Source organism: Pinus tabuliformis, chromosome 5_2 (genome assembly GCF_031772625.1).
Source record: "Pinus tabuliformis cultivar Carrire ecotype Pingquan chromosome 5_2, CPIR1, whole genome shotgun sequence".
In the NCBI taxonomy this organism is placed as follows: Eukaryota; Viridiplantae; Streptophyta; class Pinopsida; order Pinales; family Pinaceae; genus Pinus; species Pinus tabuliformis.
The window spans coordinates 33,725,028-33,743,138 of NC_142306.1; positions in this window are offsets into that span (position 1 = coordinate 33,725,028).

An 18,111-nucleotide genomic window follows, 5' to 3' on the forward strand; every position below is an offset into this window, starting at 1 on the left:
TTTAGATTCGATTATTTTTTCGAGGACTTTCTCATCTATTTTCATATATAAGTGTAATGGCTTTTTCAAATGTAAAAAGTAATTGATAATAAAGGTGATTGTATTTGAAATAATTATTTCCTTTATATTTATCTATAAAAGATTTAGATTTTTTAATTATTAAAATCAGATAAATAAATTTAGATTTTTTTAATTATTAAAATTTGTCATTGACGTATATTATAATATTTCACATTTTCTTAATTTCTAAATTTTTTTATTTTATTTTAAAATATCAAAATAATTTTTTAAAATATTAAAACAAATAAAATTGTTAAAGTTTTTAAATAGAGAGATTTTTATGGTTTAATTTAAAAAATTAGGATTTAATAAGTGTTTAGTTAAAACAATGAAATTTTTATTTTGCATCAAAATCATTTATAACAAAAATTTCCATAATAAATAACATAAATTGGCTTTTGTATGTTTTCTATATTCTTAGATAACTATTGCATTTACAAATGCTTATAAGTCTTTACCTTGCATTATTTGACAACTTGATATTTCAAGGCCATATATGATTGCTACACAAGTTGCCTATAAAATCAATCTAGCTATTAAAAGTAGGTAAAAATGTTTGAAGGAAAAACATTATATGATATTAAAGCAACACATAATTATTTTTAAAAAGGTATCTTGACTTAACGGCATACCAAAGCGCTATAAAGATTTATAATGGAGGAAACGTAAGGCTTAAAAGAGACTTTGCTAAAAAAAATTCCCATTATAACTTAGGAATATTTAATTTAAATATTAACATAAGAATTTTAGATATTTTTTATATTAAATAGATTGTATCTGTTATATTATATATAAAAATGAATCTAGATGTTTTTTATATTAAATAGATTGTATATGTTAATGTTATATATAAAAGTGAATCTATATAAAAAAATAATTTCACATTTAAAATATGCAAATTATTTTCAAAATTTACACATTAATTAAAAGTCAAATATGTGTTTGACACACTCACTTAGAAATGAAATTTTCACAAATAATGAAATTTTCATAAATATTGGGATTTCATGTGTGTATTGTTATGACATTCAGTGGCAAATATAATTTTTTTGATTTTTGATTTTTATTTTTTATAAATAATGAAATTTGCATTAATATTGAGATTTGGTGTGTCTACTATTATGACACTTGGGTAGCATATATATTTTTTTATTTTTTAAATAATTTTTTTTGGAATTTTTTATTTATAACTTCATGAAATTAGTCATTTCATTTATATAAGTCAATACAAAAATCAAAATTCAAATTTCAAAATTTATTTTTAATTTTCAAAATATTTAATTTAATAGTTATTTTCTTCAAACTTTACTAAATTTTATAATTTTTTTAACTATTTAAAAAATAAATTAAATAATATAAATTCATATCCTAAATATATTATAATCATTTAGTCTTAATTATATTAAAAAAGAAAAAATATTTTAATAATTAACTATGGATATATTAAGTTAGATATAAAATTGAATCAAATTTATTCTAACAAATTAACTAACTAATTAGTGATTGGAAGATAATGCATATTAATTAATTCTTTTGTTGTTTTGTGGACTTTATAAAGGCTTTTGATACGGTTCCTAGATACAACCTTTGGAATAGATTAGAAGAGCTAAAGGTTCCTCTTGAGTTGAGAGCTGTGGCTATAAGGTTATACGAGAATGTAATTGCCAAGCTAAAGATCAATGAGGGGTGGTCCAAAGATATTAAGTGTAACATTGGAGTTAAACAAGGTTGCCCCCTCTCACCTACCCTATTTGGAATTTACATCAATAAGCTCAAAGGCTATTTAGAGGAAGCAGGATGTGATGGCACGATCTTAGCTGGGATAGTTGTCATCATTCTTCTCTATGCTGACAATATTGTTCTTTTTGCAAGATGCCCATCTGATCTTGATAAGCAACTCAGGCTTCTTAAGGATTTCTGCTCTACCATGGGTATGACTGTTCAAACTCACAAAACAAAAGTTATGATTATCAAATCCAAGAAGGACACTTAAACTAATTTTATGTATGACAATAATAACTTGGAGGAAGTGTATTCTTACAAGTACCTAGGAATTGATATTCATCACAAGCTCAACTGGAACCATAGCATTGAGAAAAGGATTAATGGGGGGTTGAAAGCTTATTTTGGTCTTGAAAATAATTGTAAAACAACAAACCTCGTAATGTGGGATAAAAAGAAGTTCATCTTTGAAACTTTAGTCACTCCTGTTATCTTATATGGCTGTGAGGTTTGGGGTTGCAGCATCTCTAGAGAATCATGGAGAAATATTGAGCAAATCTAGAAGCGTTTTATAACTTATAACCTATAAATTAAAAGTAATAAGCCCTATCCTATTCTCCTTATAGAAGCAGGTATTTCACCTATTGAGAGCCTAGCTATGATTAGGTTTCTATTGTACAAGCACAAACTCAATAACATAGACGATCATAGACTTCCTAAGCTAGCTTTAAATTCCAGCTAAAACCACCTAAGGCTCAATCGGGGGTGGCATAAAGACACAAGGGCCTTGTTAAACTATTGGGAGATCAACGAGAATGATGTATTGCAAAACATTAATAACATTAAAGATATTGTTACTTCTAAGTTCAAAGAAAAAATGTGGTGTGAGAAAGATTTAGTGGCTAAAAGAAAATTAAGTTATATAAGAAGGTCATCAACCCCACCCTAGAAGATCAAAAGTATCTCTCTATTTAACTAGCTCAAAGAAGAAAATTAATATAGCAAAGATTAGAATGAATTCTCATTAGCTCCATGGTGAAACAGGTAGTTGGGCAGTTCCTAAAACACCATGGATGGAAAGGATCTGCCATATATGTGAGAATAGGAACATCGAGGATGAAAACCACTTCCTCTTAGAGTGCCCCGTGTACAACCACATTAGATCTGAGTTTCACAATCTTTGTTACAATACTCACCTTCCGAGCCTTTTACAATGTCAAAATTATAGTGAGCTCGGGAGGCTTCTCTCCAAGCTTTTTAAGCATAGGAATAAAATCTTAAATCAAAATAAATAATTTGTTTCTTTAGGTCCAATAGACCAAATTTGGTCTCAGCGAACGTTAACCATCATCATCATCATCATCAATTCAATTTCAATAATTCTTAATCCCATAGCAACAGTTTTTTATTTAGTTTGAAATTGAAATGAATTTTTAATAATTATTATTAACGTTCATACATATGAAATTTAGTCAAAATAATTAAATATTACAAATTTTATTATCTAATTTAGTAGTAAACTTCCCCTACCCTTGTTATAGTCAAATTTAGTTGTAGTCTAGTCAATTGTAGTCGTTTCCTGTGGTCCAAATTAGTTGCTTATTTCTAGCTGTTTGAATGGGGAGTCTCTCTATTTAATATGTCGCCATGATCTGGTTCTTCATCTTATCTCATCCTGACGATGAACCACACTTGCTGGTTCGAAACATGTCAACAAATGAATTTTAAAGTGATTAACTTCTAAATTTGTTCTTATAAACTTGTTATGGATCACAGAAGCCTCAGTTCTTTAACTAATTTAAAGTGAAAGCATTTTGACTGTAAATATTTACAATATAAATTACCTATCAACCAATAAAATAATTAAGTTTAAATAAATATTTTATATTATTTTGAAATTGTATCGAAATAAAATAGATTTGATCAGAAATTAAAAGATAAATGATTTTTGTGATATTGTTAAATTAACCTACTTTTTTGAAGTGAAAAGGGAACATTAAAAATAAATTGATAAGATTAGTTTATATAATTATTATATTTAATGCGATAACAAATGATGATATAGAGAAGTGTGCCCTAATAACTTTTACTAAATATATAGATAAAACAAAAGACGTTACATGTGTATATTTTTAAAATTAAAGGCATAATTTGAAGTTATTTGTTACTTGGATATCGAAGATAACTTGTTAGGGAAATAAACTAAAATATCGACATCGATTCTAGGTACATCTTCACAAGCAATTTCACGAGAAATTTGAATATAGAAAATACTTATTCTTCAGAACAAATTGCTCTTAAAGGTTGGATTTCGACGGATTCTTATTTAGAAAATACTTGTATCTTCAGAACAAATTGCTCTTAAATTAAGGAAGATTTAAAAATAAATAATTATTTTATTTTAGTAAGTATATCAATTTGATAATTGAAAACAGATAAAAAAAAAATATAACTAGATTATTTAAGTCTAATTAAATTAAAAAATATTTTGATATTTAAATTTGACACATGTAAAATTAAATTAAATTTTGAAATAAATTAGAATAATTCGATGTTTATTTGAATGATTATATCAATTTGATTACTGAAAAAAATAAATAAAATTATAACTATATAATTTAAATGTAATTGAATTAAGGAAGATTTTGATATTTAAATTTGACAAGTAGACAATTTGACTATGTATTAAAGTTTAAAGAAATTCCAATAATATTCCTTTTTTATACCTTTCTTCTCTCAAATAATTTCAACTATTTACACAATATAATTATGTATTAAAGTTTAAAAGTAAAAGAGAATTAAATATTTATATGAAAGTTATATGAATATAATGTTAGAATAGGTGAATTCCACAATTCTCTCAAATAATTTCAACATTTACGAACCAATTACATAATATGATTATGCAAATAATTTCAACATCTACCAACTATTTACACAACATAATTATGTATTAAAATTCTAAAAAGAAAAAGAGAATTAAATATTTATGTGAATGTTATATGAATATAATGTTAGAATAGGTGAATTACACCAGGTTTTATGTTCAAATCTCATTGGGAGGTTTTATGTTCAAGTCTCATTGGGAGGAGTTAAATGGCAAGGCTAGGCAATCCACTATCCGGCAATTTCATGCTATCACAACCAAGAAACCACATGCATGCCAAAATAGTAAAGAAATGATACATAAAATCCGATGTAGATGTCGATGCCTTCCAATGCCATATTTAAATTTGACACATGTAAAATTAAATTAAATTTTGAAATAAAGTAGAATAATTCAATATTTATTTGAATGATTATATCAATTGGATAATCGAAAAAAATAAATAAAATTATAACTACATTATTTAAATATAATTGAATTAAGGAAGATTTTGATATTTAAATTTGACAAGTAGACAATTTGACTATATATTAAAGTTTAAAGGAATTCCAATAATATTCCTGTTTTCATCCTCTCTTCTCTCAAATAATTTCAACATTTAGGAACCACTTACATAATATGATTATGAAAATAATTTCAACATCTACCAACTATTTACACAAAATAATTATGTATTAAAGTTTAAAAGTAAAAGAGAATTAAATATTTATATGAATGTTATATGAATATAATGTTAGAATAGGTGAATTCCACCATTCTCTCAAATAATTTCAACATTTAACTTAATATGATTATGCAAATAATTTCAACATCTACCAACTATTTACACAATATAATTATGTATTAAAGTTTAAAAAGTAAAGAGAATTAAATATTTATGTGAATGTTATATAAAATATAATGTTAGAATAGGTGAACTCCACCAGTTCAAATCTCATTGGGAGGAGTTGAATCGCAAGGCTAGGCAATCCACTATCGATCCAGGGTAGATGTATGTTAAAATCTCATTGGGAGGAGTTAAATGGCAAGGCTAGGCAATCCACTATTGATCTAGGGTAGATGTAGTTGTTGATGTCGATGCCTTCCGATGATGTAGTTGTTGATGTCGATGTCTTATTGCGCTTTCTTGCTCTTCCTTTGCCTTGATATCAATGCCTTATTGCGCTTTCTTGCTCTTCCTTTGCTCGATGATGTAGTTGTTGATGTCGATGTCTTATTACGCTTCCTTGCTCTTCCTTTGCCTTGATATCAATGCCTTATTGCGCTTTCTTGCTCTTCCTTTGCCTTGATGTCGATGCCTTTGTCGATGTTGTCGATGTCTTACTACGCTTTCTTGCTCTTCCTTTGCCTTGATGTCGATGCCTTATTGCGCTTTCTTGCTCTTCTTTTGCCTTGAGGTTGATGCCTTCTTGCGCTGTGCTCCAAGAAAACTCATGTCTCTAAGAGTATGAGAGAGAAAGAAGAATGAGAGAGCTCCAAAACTGAATTGACAAAAAGGAACTCATGTCTCTAAGAGTATGAAAGAGAAAGAAGAACGAGGAGCTCCAAAACTGAATAGGTTCACACTGAAAGGAAGAAGTTATTCTTAGAAGCCTTTTTATTAATGAGGCCTCTATTATTTTCCTTCATTTCCCTCCTCACATGCAATATGTTACCTTTCACCTCCTTTTTCTCCCAATTTCCATTATTTTTCTTCATTTTCCTCCTCACATGCAACCTTTGACCTTTGACCTCCTTTTTCTCCTAATGTCCATTATTTTCATAAATAAATGTGCCATAAAAAACCAAATTAACACCCACTAGGATGTCCTTTGCCTCTTTAATGCCTTAGCCATTGCCTTTGCCAATTTTCTTAAGCATAAAAAACCAAATGAATTTTCTTAAATCAAATGAACATCCACTAGGATGTCGTGCCCACCATTTTACATGAAATTTTCACGAGGGACATGTCCCATCATCCGTGGTATTTATATATTTTTACATGAAATTTTCACCACAGTTGTTATATATTTTTACATGAAATTTTCACCAGGGTTGTTACCTTTTTGAAAAAAGGTAGAGGTTGAGAAAGTATTAAAGTCCATCTTTAAAAGTCTCATGAAAATTTTCAAAGAAGTGTAAGTCCATCTTTAAAAATCTCATGAAAATTTTCAAAGAAGTGTTTCTCTTTAAATTCAGTCAACAATTTTGAATGAAACTTTATTTTTACATGGAGTGCTTTGAAAGGAAAATTAGAACCAAGGAGCATGAGCTAATTAATTAGTATATTTTTTGAAGGATGTTCTATGTTAAAACATTATTAGTTAAAAGTGAACCCATGAATATTTTTATTTGCAAATGCATTTGAATTTCCAAAGAAACTTTAGTCACTTGTTCGTAGGTTGTTGATATCATCAATTGGAAAGGTTGATATCATCAATTGGAAAGGATTTGGTATCTTAGACTAGGCTCATAGACCTTTCTAAGATTCAATAACTAAATGGTTCCATATTCATTATTCAAATTTACTATACTTATGGTAGATTATGCCAATTCAACAGCCTCGAGTACAAAAGATTCATATTTTGGCTTCAAATTTATCTTCTTATAATCACCAATTAAATATTACCTTTCTAAGATTCAATAACTAAATGGTTCCATATTCATTATTCAAATTTACTATACTTATGGTAGATTATGCAAATATCTGAGATTTTCAACAGCCTCGAGTACAAAAGATTCATATTTTGGCTTCAAATTTATCTTCTTATAATCACCAATTAAATATTACCTTTCTTAGATTCAATAACTAAATGGTTCCATATTCATTATTCAAATTTACTATACTTATGGTAGATTATGCCAATATGAGATTTTCAACAGCCTCAAGTACAAAAGATTCATATTTTGGCTTCAACTTTATCTTCTTATAATCAGCAATTAAATATTTTCAATCATCTTCTTTGAACATAATTGATACTCATTTTTTTAAGTTAGTCTGATCCACTCGATTTTGAACTTTGAATTATGGTAATCACCAATTAAATCGAAATTGATTCTTTGGATTTTTCTTATTTTAAAGAATGCCACAATCATTTTTCAAATCAACTCAGCTGAGAAATTGAATGCTATATGTTTATTCAATTTACTGATGCAACTTTGAATGCTTCCTTGGAGATATATGTTTATTCAATTTATTGATGCAACTTTTACTTTGGATTTCGAGGAATTCTTATTTAGAAAATACTTGTATGTTTAGAACAAATGGCTCTTAAATTATGGAAGATTTAAAAATTAATAACTATTTTATTTTAGTAAGTATATTAATTTGATAATTGAAAACAAATAAAAAATATAACTAGATTATTCAAGTCTAATTAAATTAAAAAAGATTTTGATATTTAAATTTGACACATGTAAAATTAAATTAAATTTTGAAATAAATTAGAATAATTCGATATTTATTTGAATGATTATATCAATTTGATAATTGAAAAAAATAAATAAAATTATAACTACATAATTTAAATGTAATTGAATTAAGGAAGATTTTGATATTTAAATTTGACAAGTAGACAATTTGACTATGTATTAAAGTTTAAAGAAATTCCAATAATATTCCTTTTTTGATACCTTTCTTCTCTCAAATCATTTCAACAATTACGAACCACCTACATAATATGATTATGCAAATAATTTCAACATCTACCAACTATTTACACAAAATAATTATGTATTAAAGTTTAAAAGTAAAAGAGAATTAAATATTTTATATGAATGTTATATGAATATAATGTTAGAATAGGTGAATTCCACAATTCTCTCAAATAATTCCAATATTTATAAACCACTTACATAATATGATTATGCAAATAATTTCAACATCTACCAACTATTTACACAATATAAATATGTATTAAAATTTAAAAAGTAAAAGAGAATTAAATATTTATGTGAATGCTATATGAATATAATGCTAGAATAGGTGAATTACACCAGGTTTTATGTTCAAATCTCATTGGGAGGAGTTAAATGGCAAGGCTAGGCAATCCACTATCGATCGAGGCAATTTTTCGTGCTATCACAACCAAGAAACCACATGCATGAAAAAATAGTGAAGAAATCATACATAAAATCCGATGTAGTTGTTGATGTTGATGCCTTCTGATGTCATATTTAAATTTGACACATGTAAAATTAAATTAAATTTTGAAATAAATTAGAATAATTCAATATTTATTTGAATGATTATATCAATTTGATAATTGAAAAAAATAAATAAAATTATAACTACATTATTTAAATATAATTGAATTACGGAAGATTTTGATATTTAAATTTGACAAGTAGACAATTTGACTATGTATTAAAGTTTAAAGAAATTCCAATAATATTCCTCTTTTCATACCTTTCTTCTCTCAAATAATTTCAACATTTACGGACCACTTACATAATATGACTATGAAATTAATTTCAACATCTACCAACTATTTACACAATATAATTATGTATTAAGGTTTAAAAGTAAAAGAGAATTAAATATTTATATGAATGTTATATGAATATAATGTTAGAATAGGTGAATTCCACCATTCTCTCAAATAATTTCAACATTTACGAACCACTTACATAATATGATTATGCAAATAATTTCAACATCTACCAACTATTTACACAATATAATTATGTATTAAAGTTTAAAAAGCAAAAGAGAATTAAATATTTATGTGAATGTTATATGAATATAATGCTAGAATAGGTGAATTCCACCAGGTTTTATGTTCAAATCTCATTGGGGGGAGTTAAATGGCAAGGCTAGAAATCCACTATCGATCTAGGCAATCTCATACATGCAACTCCATAGATGTAGTTGTTGATGTCGATGCCTTATTGCGCTTTCTTGCTCTTCCTTTTCCTTGATGTCGATGCCTTCTTGCGCTTTATTGCTCTTCATTTGCCTTCTTGCTGCAAGAATCCAAGTATGGCACACCCACCAAGATTGCTCCAAGAAAACTCTAAGTCTCTAAGAGTTTGAGAGAGAAATAAGAATGAGAGAGCTCCAAAACTGAATTGAAAAAAGGTTCACACTGAAAGGAAGAAGTTATTCTCAAAAGTCTTTTTATTAATGAGGCTTCTACTTTCTTCATTTTCCATTATTTTCCTTCATTTCCCTCACATGCAACATGTGACCTTGCACCTTCTTTTTCTCCCAATTTCCATTATTTTTCTTCATTTCCTCCTCACATGTAACCTTTGACCTTTGACCTCCTTTTTCTCCTAATTTCCATTATTTTCATAAATAAATGTGCCATAAAAAACCAAATGAATACCCACTAGGATGTCCTTTGCCTCTTTAATGCCTTAGCCATTGCCTTTACCAATTTTCTTAAGCATAAAAAACCAAATGAACACCCAGTAGGATGTCTTGCCCTCCATTCAGCTTGGAATATATGTCCCATCATCCGTGGTATTTAGATATTTTTACATGAAATTTTCACCAGGGACATGTCCCATCATCTGTGGTATTTATATATTTTTACATGAAATTTTCACTAGGGACATATCCCATCATCCGTGGTATTTATATATTTTTACATGGAATTTTCACAAGGGTTGTTATATATTTTTACATGAAATTCTCACCAGGGTTGTTACAGTTTTGAAAAAAGGTAGAGGTTGAGAAAGTATTAAAGTCCATCTTTAAAAATCTCATGAAAATTTTCAAAGAAGTGTTTCTCTTTAAATTCATTCAACAATGATGAAGGAAACTTTATTTTTACATGGAGTGCTTTGAAAGGAACATTAGAACCAAGGAGCATGAGCTAACTAATTGGTATATTTTTTTGAGGGATGTTCTATGTTAAAACATTATTAGTTAAAAGTGAACTCATGAATATTTTTATTTGGAAATGCATTTGAATTTCCAAAAAAACTTTAGTCACTTGTTCGTGGGTTGTTGATATCATTAATTGGAAAGGATTTGGTATCGTAGAGTAGGCTCATAGACCTTTCTAAGATTCAATAACTAAATGATTCCATATTCATTATTCAAATTTACTATACTTATGGTAGATTATGGCAATCTGAGATTTTCAACCGCCTTGAATTCAAAAGATTCATATTTTGGCTTCAACTTGATCTTCTTATAATCACCAATTAAATATTTTCAACCATCTTCTTTGAACATAATTGTTACTATTTTTTTTAAGTTGGTCTAATCCAATTGATTTTGAACTTTGAATCATATTAATTCGTTGATTTTGAACTTTGAATCATATTAATCACGAATTAAATCGCAATTGATTCTTTGGATTTTTCTTATTTTAGACAATGCCAAAATCATTTTTCAAATCAACTCAACGGAGAAATTGAATGCTTCCTCATAGATATATGTTTATTCATTTTACTAATGCACCTTTTATCTTGGATTTCGAAGGATTCTTATTTAGAAAATACTTGTATCTTGAGAACAAACTGCTCTTAAATTACAGAAGATTTAAAAATTAATAACTATTTTATTTTAGTAAGTATATCAATTTGATAATTGAAAACAAATAAAAAAATATAACTAGATTATTTAAGTCTAATTAAATTAAAAAAGATTTTGATATTTAAATTTGACACATGTAAAATTAAATTAAATTTTGAAATAAATTAGAATAATTTGATATTTATTTGAATGATTATATCAATTTGATTACTAAAAAAAAAATTATAACTACATAATTTCAATGTAATTGAATTAAGGAAGATTTTGATATTTAAATTTGACAAGTAGACAATTTGACTATGTATTAAAGTTTAAAGAAATTCCAATAATATTCCTTTCTTGATACCTTTTCTCTCTCAAATATTCAACATTTACGAACCACTTACATAATATGATTATGCAAATAATTTCAACATCTACCAACTATTTACACAATAAAATATGTATTAAAGTTTAAAAGTAAAAGAGAATTAAATATTTATATGAATGTTATATGAATATAATGTTAGAATAAGTGGATTCCACAATTCTCTCAAATAATTTCAACATTTACGAACCACTTACATAATATGATTATGCAAATAATTTCAACATCTACCAACTATTTACACAATATAATTATGTATTAAATTTTAAAAAGTAAAAGAGAATTAAATATTTATGTGAATGTTATATGAATATAATGTTAGAATAGTTGAATTACACCAGGTTTTATGTTCAAATCTCATTGGGAGGAGTTAAATGGCAAGGCTAGGCAATCCACTATCAATCCATTTCATGCTATCACAACTAAGAAACCACATGCATGCCAAAATAGTAAAGAAATCATACATAAAATCCGATGTAGTTGTTGATGTCAATGCCTTCCGATGTCATATTTAAATTTGACACATGTAAAATTAAATTAAATTTTGAAATAAATTAGAATAATTCAATATTTATTTGAATGATTATATCAATTTGATAATTGAAAAAAATAAATAAAATTATAACTACATTATTTAAATATAATTGATATAATTTCACCATCTACCAACTATTAACGCAATATAATTATGTATTAAAGTTTAAAAGTAAAAGAGAATCAAATATTTATATGAATGTTATATGAATATAATGTTAGAATAGGTGAATTCCACCATTCTCTCAAATAATTTCAACATTTACCAACCACTTACATAATATGATTATGCAAATAATTTCAACATCTACCAACTATTTACACAATATAATTATGTATTAAAGTTTAAAAAGTAAAAGAGAATTAAATATTTATGTGAATGTTATATGAATATAATGTTAGAATAGGTGAATTCCACTAGGTTTTATGCTCAAATCTCATTGGGAGGAGTTAAATGGCAAGGCTAGGCAATCCACTATCGATGCAGGGTAGATGTATGTTCAAATCTCATTAGGAGGAGTTAAATGGCAAGGCTAGGCAATCCACTATCAATCCAGGGTAGATGTAGTTTTTGATGTCGATGCCTTATTGCGCTTTCTTGCTCTTCCTTTGCCTTGATGTCGATGCCTTATTGCGCTTTATTGCTCTTCCTTTGCCTTGATGTCGATGCCTTATTGCGCTTTCTTGCTCTTCCTTGGCCTTGAGGTCAATGCCTTCTTGTGCTGTGCTCCAAGAAAACTCTATGTCTCTAAGAGTATGAGAGAGAAAGAAGAATGAGAGAGCTCCAAAACTGAATTGAAAAAAGGTTCACACTGAAAGGAAGAAGTTATTCTCAAAAGCCTTTTTATTAATGAGGCCTCTATTATTTTCCTTCAATTTCCTCCTCACATGCAATGTGTGACCTTTCACCTCCTTTTTCTCCCAATTTCCATTATTTTTCTTCATTTTCCTCCTCACATGCAACCTTTGACCTTTGACCTCCTTTTTCTCCTAATGTCCATTATTTTCATAAATAAATGTGTCACAAAAGCCTTTTTATTAATGAGGCCTCTATTATTTTCCTTCAATTCCCTCCTCACATGCAATGTGTGACCTTTCACCTCCTTTTTCTCCCAATTTCCATTATTTTTCTTCATTTTCCTCCTCACATGCAACCTTTGACCTTTGACCTCCTTTTTCTCCTAATGTCCATTATTTTCATAAATAAATGTGCCATAAAAAAACCAAATGAACGCCCATTAGGATGTCCTTTGCCTCTTTAATGCCTTAGCCATTGCCTTTGCCAATTTTCTTAAGCATAAAAAACCAAATTAATTTTCTTAAGCATAAAAAACCAAATGAACACCCACTAGGATGTCCTGCCCACCATTTTACATGAAATTTTCACCAGGGACATGTCCCATCATCCGTGGTATTTATATATTTTTACATGAGATTTTGAGGAAGGTTGTTACAATTTTTAAAAAAGGTAGAGGTTGAGAAAGTATTAAAGTCCATCTTTAAAAATCTCATGAAAATTTTCAAAGAAGTGTTTCTCTTTAAATTCAGTCAACAATTTTGAATGAAACTTTATTTTTACATGGAGTGATTTGAAAGGAAAATTAGAACCAAGGAGCATGAGCTAATTAATTAGTATATTTTTTGAAGGATGTTCTATGTTAAAACATTATTAGTTAAAAGTGAACCCATGAATATTTTTATTTGGAAATGCATTTGAGTTTCCAAAGAAACTTTAGTCACTTGTTCGTAGGTTGTTGATATAATCAATTGGAAAGGATTTGGTATCGTAGACTAGGCTCATAGACCTTTCTAAGATTAATTCACTAAATGGTTCCAATTTCATTATTCAAACTTACTATACTTATGGTAGATTATGCCAATCTGAGATTTTCAACAGCTTTGAGTTCAAAAGATTCATATTTTGGATTCAACTTAATCTTCTTATAGTCACCAATTAAATATTTTCAATCATCTTCTTTAAACATAATTGTTACTATTTTTTTAAGTTGGTCTGATCCACTCGATTTTGAACTTTGAATCATGGCAATCACCAATTAAATCGCAATTGGTTCTCTAGATTTTTCTCATTTTAGACAATGCCAAAATCATTTTTCAAATCAACTCAGCTGAGAAATTGAATGCTTCCTCAGAGATATATGTTTATTCATTTTACTGATGCAACTTTGACGTTGGATTTCGAGGGATTCTTATTTAGAAAATACTTGTATCTTTAGAACAAATTGCTCTTAAATTAAGAAAGATTTAAAAATAAATAACTATTTTATTTTAGTAAGTATATCAATTTGATAATTGAAAACAAATAAAAAAGTATAACTAGATTATTTAAGTCTAATTAAATTAAAAAAGATTTTGATATTTAAATTTGACACATGTAAAATTAAATTAAATTTTGAAATAAATTAGAATAATTCGATGTTTATTTGAATGATTATATCAATTTGATTACTGGAAAAATAAAAATAAAAGTATAACTATATAATTTTAATGTAATTGAATTAAGGAAGATTTTGATATTTAAATTTGACAAGTAGACAATTTGACTATGTATTAAAGTTTAAAGAAATTCCAATAATATTCCTTTTTGATACCTTTCTTCTCTCAAATAATTTCAACATTTACGAACCACCTACATAATATGATTATGCAAATAATTTCAACATCTACCAACTATTTACACAAAATAATTATGTATTAAAGTTTAAAACTAAAAGAGAATTAAATATTTTATATGAATGTTATATGAATATAATGTTAGAATAGGTGAATGCGAGAATTCTCTCAAATAATTCCAACATTTATGAACCACTTACATAATATGATTATGCAAATAATTTCAACATCTGCCAACTATTTACACAATATAAATGATATGTATTAAAGTTTAAAAAGTAAAAGGGAATTAAATATTTATGTGAATGTTATATGAATATAATGTTAGAATAGGTGAATTACACCAGGTTTTATGTTCAAATTTCATTGGGAGGAGTTAAACGGCAAGGCTAGGCAATCCACTATTGATCCAGGCAATTTTCCGTGCTATCACAACCAAGAAACCGCATGCATGCCAAAATAGTGAAGAAATCATACATAAAATCCGATGTAGTTGTTGATGTGATGCCTTCTGATGTCATATTTAAATTTGACACATGTAAAATTAAATTAAATTTTGAAATAAATTAGAATAATTCAATATTTATTTAAATGATTATATGAATTTGATAATTGAAAAAAATAAATAAAATTATAACTATATTATTTAAATATAATTGAATTGAGGAAGATTTTGATATTTAAATTTGACAAGTAGACAATTTGACTATGTATTAAAGTGAGAGAAATTCCAATAATATTCCTCTTTTCATACCTTTCTTCTCTCAAATAATTTCAACATTTATGAACCACTTACATAATATGATTCTGAAAATAATTTCAACATCTACCAACTATTTACACAATATAATTATGTATTAAAGTTTAAAAGTAAAAGGGAATTAGATATTTATATGAATGTTATATGAATATAATGTTAGAATAGGTGAATTCCACCTTCTCTCAAATAATATCAACATTTACTAACCACTTACATAATATGACTATGCAAATAATTTCAACATCTACCAACTATTTACACAATATAATTATTTATTAAAGTTTAAAAAGTAAAAGAGAATTAAATATTTATGTGAATGTTATATGAATATAATGTTAGAATAGGTGAATTCCACCAGGTTTTATGTTCAAATCTCACTGAGAGGAGTTAAATGACAAGGCTATGCAATCCACTATCGATCCAGGCAATCTCATACATGCAACTCGGTAGATGTGGTTTTTGATGTCGATGCCATGTAGTTGTTGATGTCGATGCCTTATTGCGCTTTCTTTCTCTTCCTTTTCCTTGATGTCAATGCATTCTTGCGCTTTCTTGCTCTTCCTTTGCCTTCTTGCTGCAAGAATCCAAGTATGGCACACCCACCAAGATTGCTCCAAGAAAACTCTAAGTCTCTAAGAGTATGAGAGAGAAAGAAGAATGAGAGAGCTCCAAAACTGAATTGAAAAAAGGTTCACACTGAAAGGAAGAAGTTATTCTCAGAAGTCTTTTTATTAATGAGGCCTCTATTTTCTTCATTTTCCATTATTTTCCTTCATTTCCCTCCTCACATGCAACATGTGACCTTGCACCTCCTCTTTCTCCCAATTTCCATTATTTTTCTTCATTTCCTCCTCACATGTAACCTTTGACCTTTGACCTCCTTTTTCTCCTAATGTCCATTATTTTTATAAATAAATGTGCCATAAAAAACCAAATGAACACCAACTAGGATGTCCTTTGCCTCTTTAATGCCTTAGCCATTGCCTTTACCAATTTTCTTAAGCATAAAAAACCAAATGAACACCCAGTAGGATGTCTTGCCCACCATTCAGCTTGGAATATATGTCCCATCATCTGTGGTATTTATATATTTTTACATGAAATTTTCACGAGGGACATGTCCCATCATCCGTGGTATTTATATATTTTTACGTAAAATTTTCACCAGGGACATGTCCCATCATCCGTGGTATTTATATATTTTTACATGAAATTTTCACCAAGGTTGTTATATATTTTTACATGAAATTTTCACCAGGTTTGTTACAGTTTTGAAAAAAGGTAGAGGTTGAGAAAGTATTAAAGTCCATCTTTAAAAATCTCATGAAAATTTTCAAAGAAGTGTTTCTCTTTAAATTCATTCAACAATTTTTAAGGAAACTTTATTTTTACATGGAGTGCTTTGAAAGGAAAATTAGAACCAAGGAGCATGAGCTAACTAATTAGTATATTTTTTGAAGGATGTTCTATGTTAAAACATTATTAGTTAAAAGTGAACTCATGAACATTTTTATTTGGAAATGCATTTGAATTTCCAAAGAAACTTAGTCACTTGTTCGTGGGTTGTTGATATCATCAATTGGAAAGGATTTGGTATCGTAGACTAGGATCATAGACCTTTCTAAGATTCAATAACTAAATGGTTCCATATTCATTATTCAAATTTACTATACTTATCATGGTAGATTATGGCAATCTGAGATTTTCAACAACCTTGAGTTCAAAAGATTCATATTTTTGCTTCAACTTGATCTTCTTATAATTTATCAATTGGAAAGGATTTGGTATCATAGGCGCTCGCTCACAGACCTTTCTAAGATTCAATAACTAAATGGTTCCATATTCATTATTCAAATTTACTATACTTATGGTAGATTATGGAAACTTGAGATTTTCAGCATCCTTGAGTTCAAAAGATTCATATTTTGGCTTCAACTTGATCTTCTTATAATTTATCCAAAATCATTTGAGGCCGATCACTATGATCTGATCCACAACATATTGATCAAAAACATAATGATACAAATGTTTTCTAGAGTTTGAATTGGGAGAACAAGGTAAATAGATACGAATGAAACCCAGCAAAGCTATATCAATTGAAAGAAATCTTGAATCCAAATAAAGTTGCATATACAAATAGGGTGTGGATAAATTCCAACCATTCAAGTACGAAAATACTTCAAACACAAGAGTTTCAAGTGCAAATACATATGGATGTCTAAACAAAATACCAAATCAGGGTCTTCTGGTCAATAATTGCTAAGGATAGAGATATTAGGTATCTCTACAATGCATTCTTTGGAAACTACACTAAATAACCAAAAAGAGAGAACCTTATATTGTGGATACTCTTGTCATGTCAACTATGAAATTCCTGAGACTCCCCTCTTTAACTAAGATCCAAAATTCTACTTACACCCTTTCACAACATATGGTGAGATTTTCACCGTGTCATCGTGGAAGAGTAACAATTTAATGCTACTCTTTCCTAGCTAAGCTACTACCTTACGGCGTTTTCATTGCAACATCTGGTGCAATTTCTAGTTATAATAAAAGCCTCGAGAATACTTTTGGTCGCTTAGTTCATTATATGTAGCCTCTATAATCATTGCTTATTGCCTTAAAGCACAATAGCCTATAATACTTGTAATAATCTCTAAACTTTTCTACCAAGTATTACT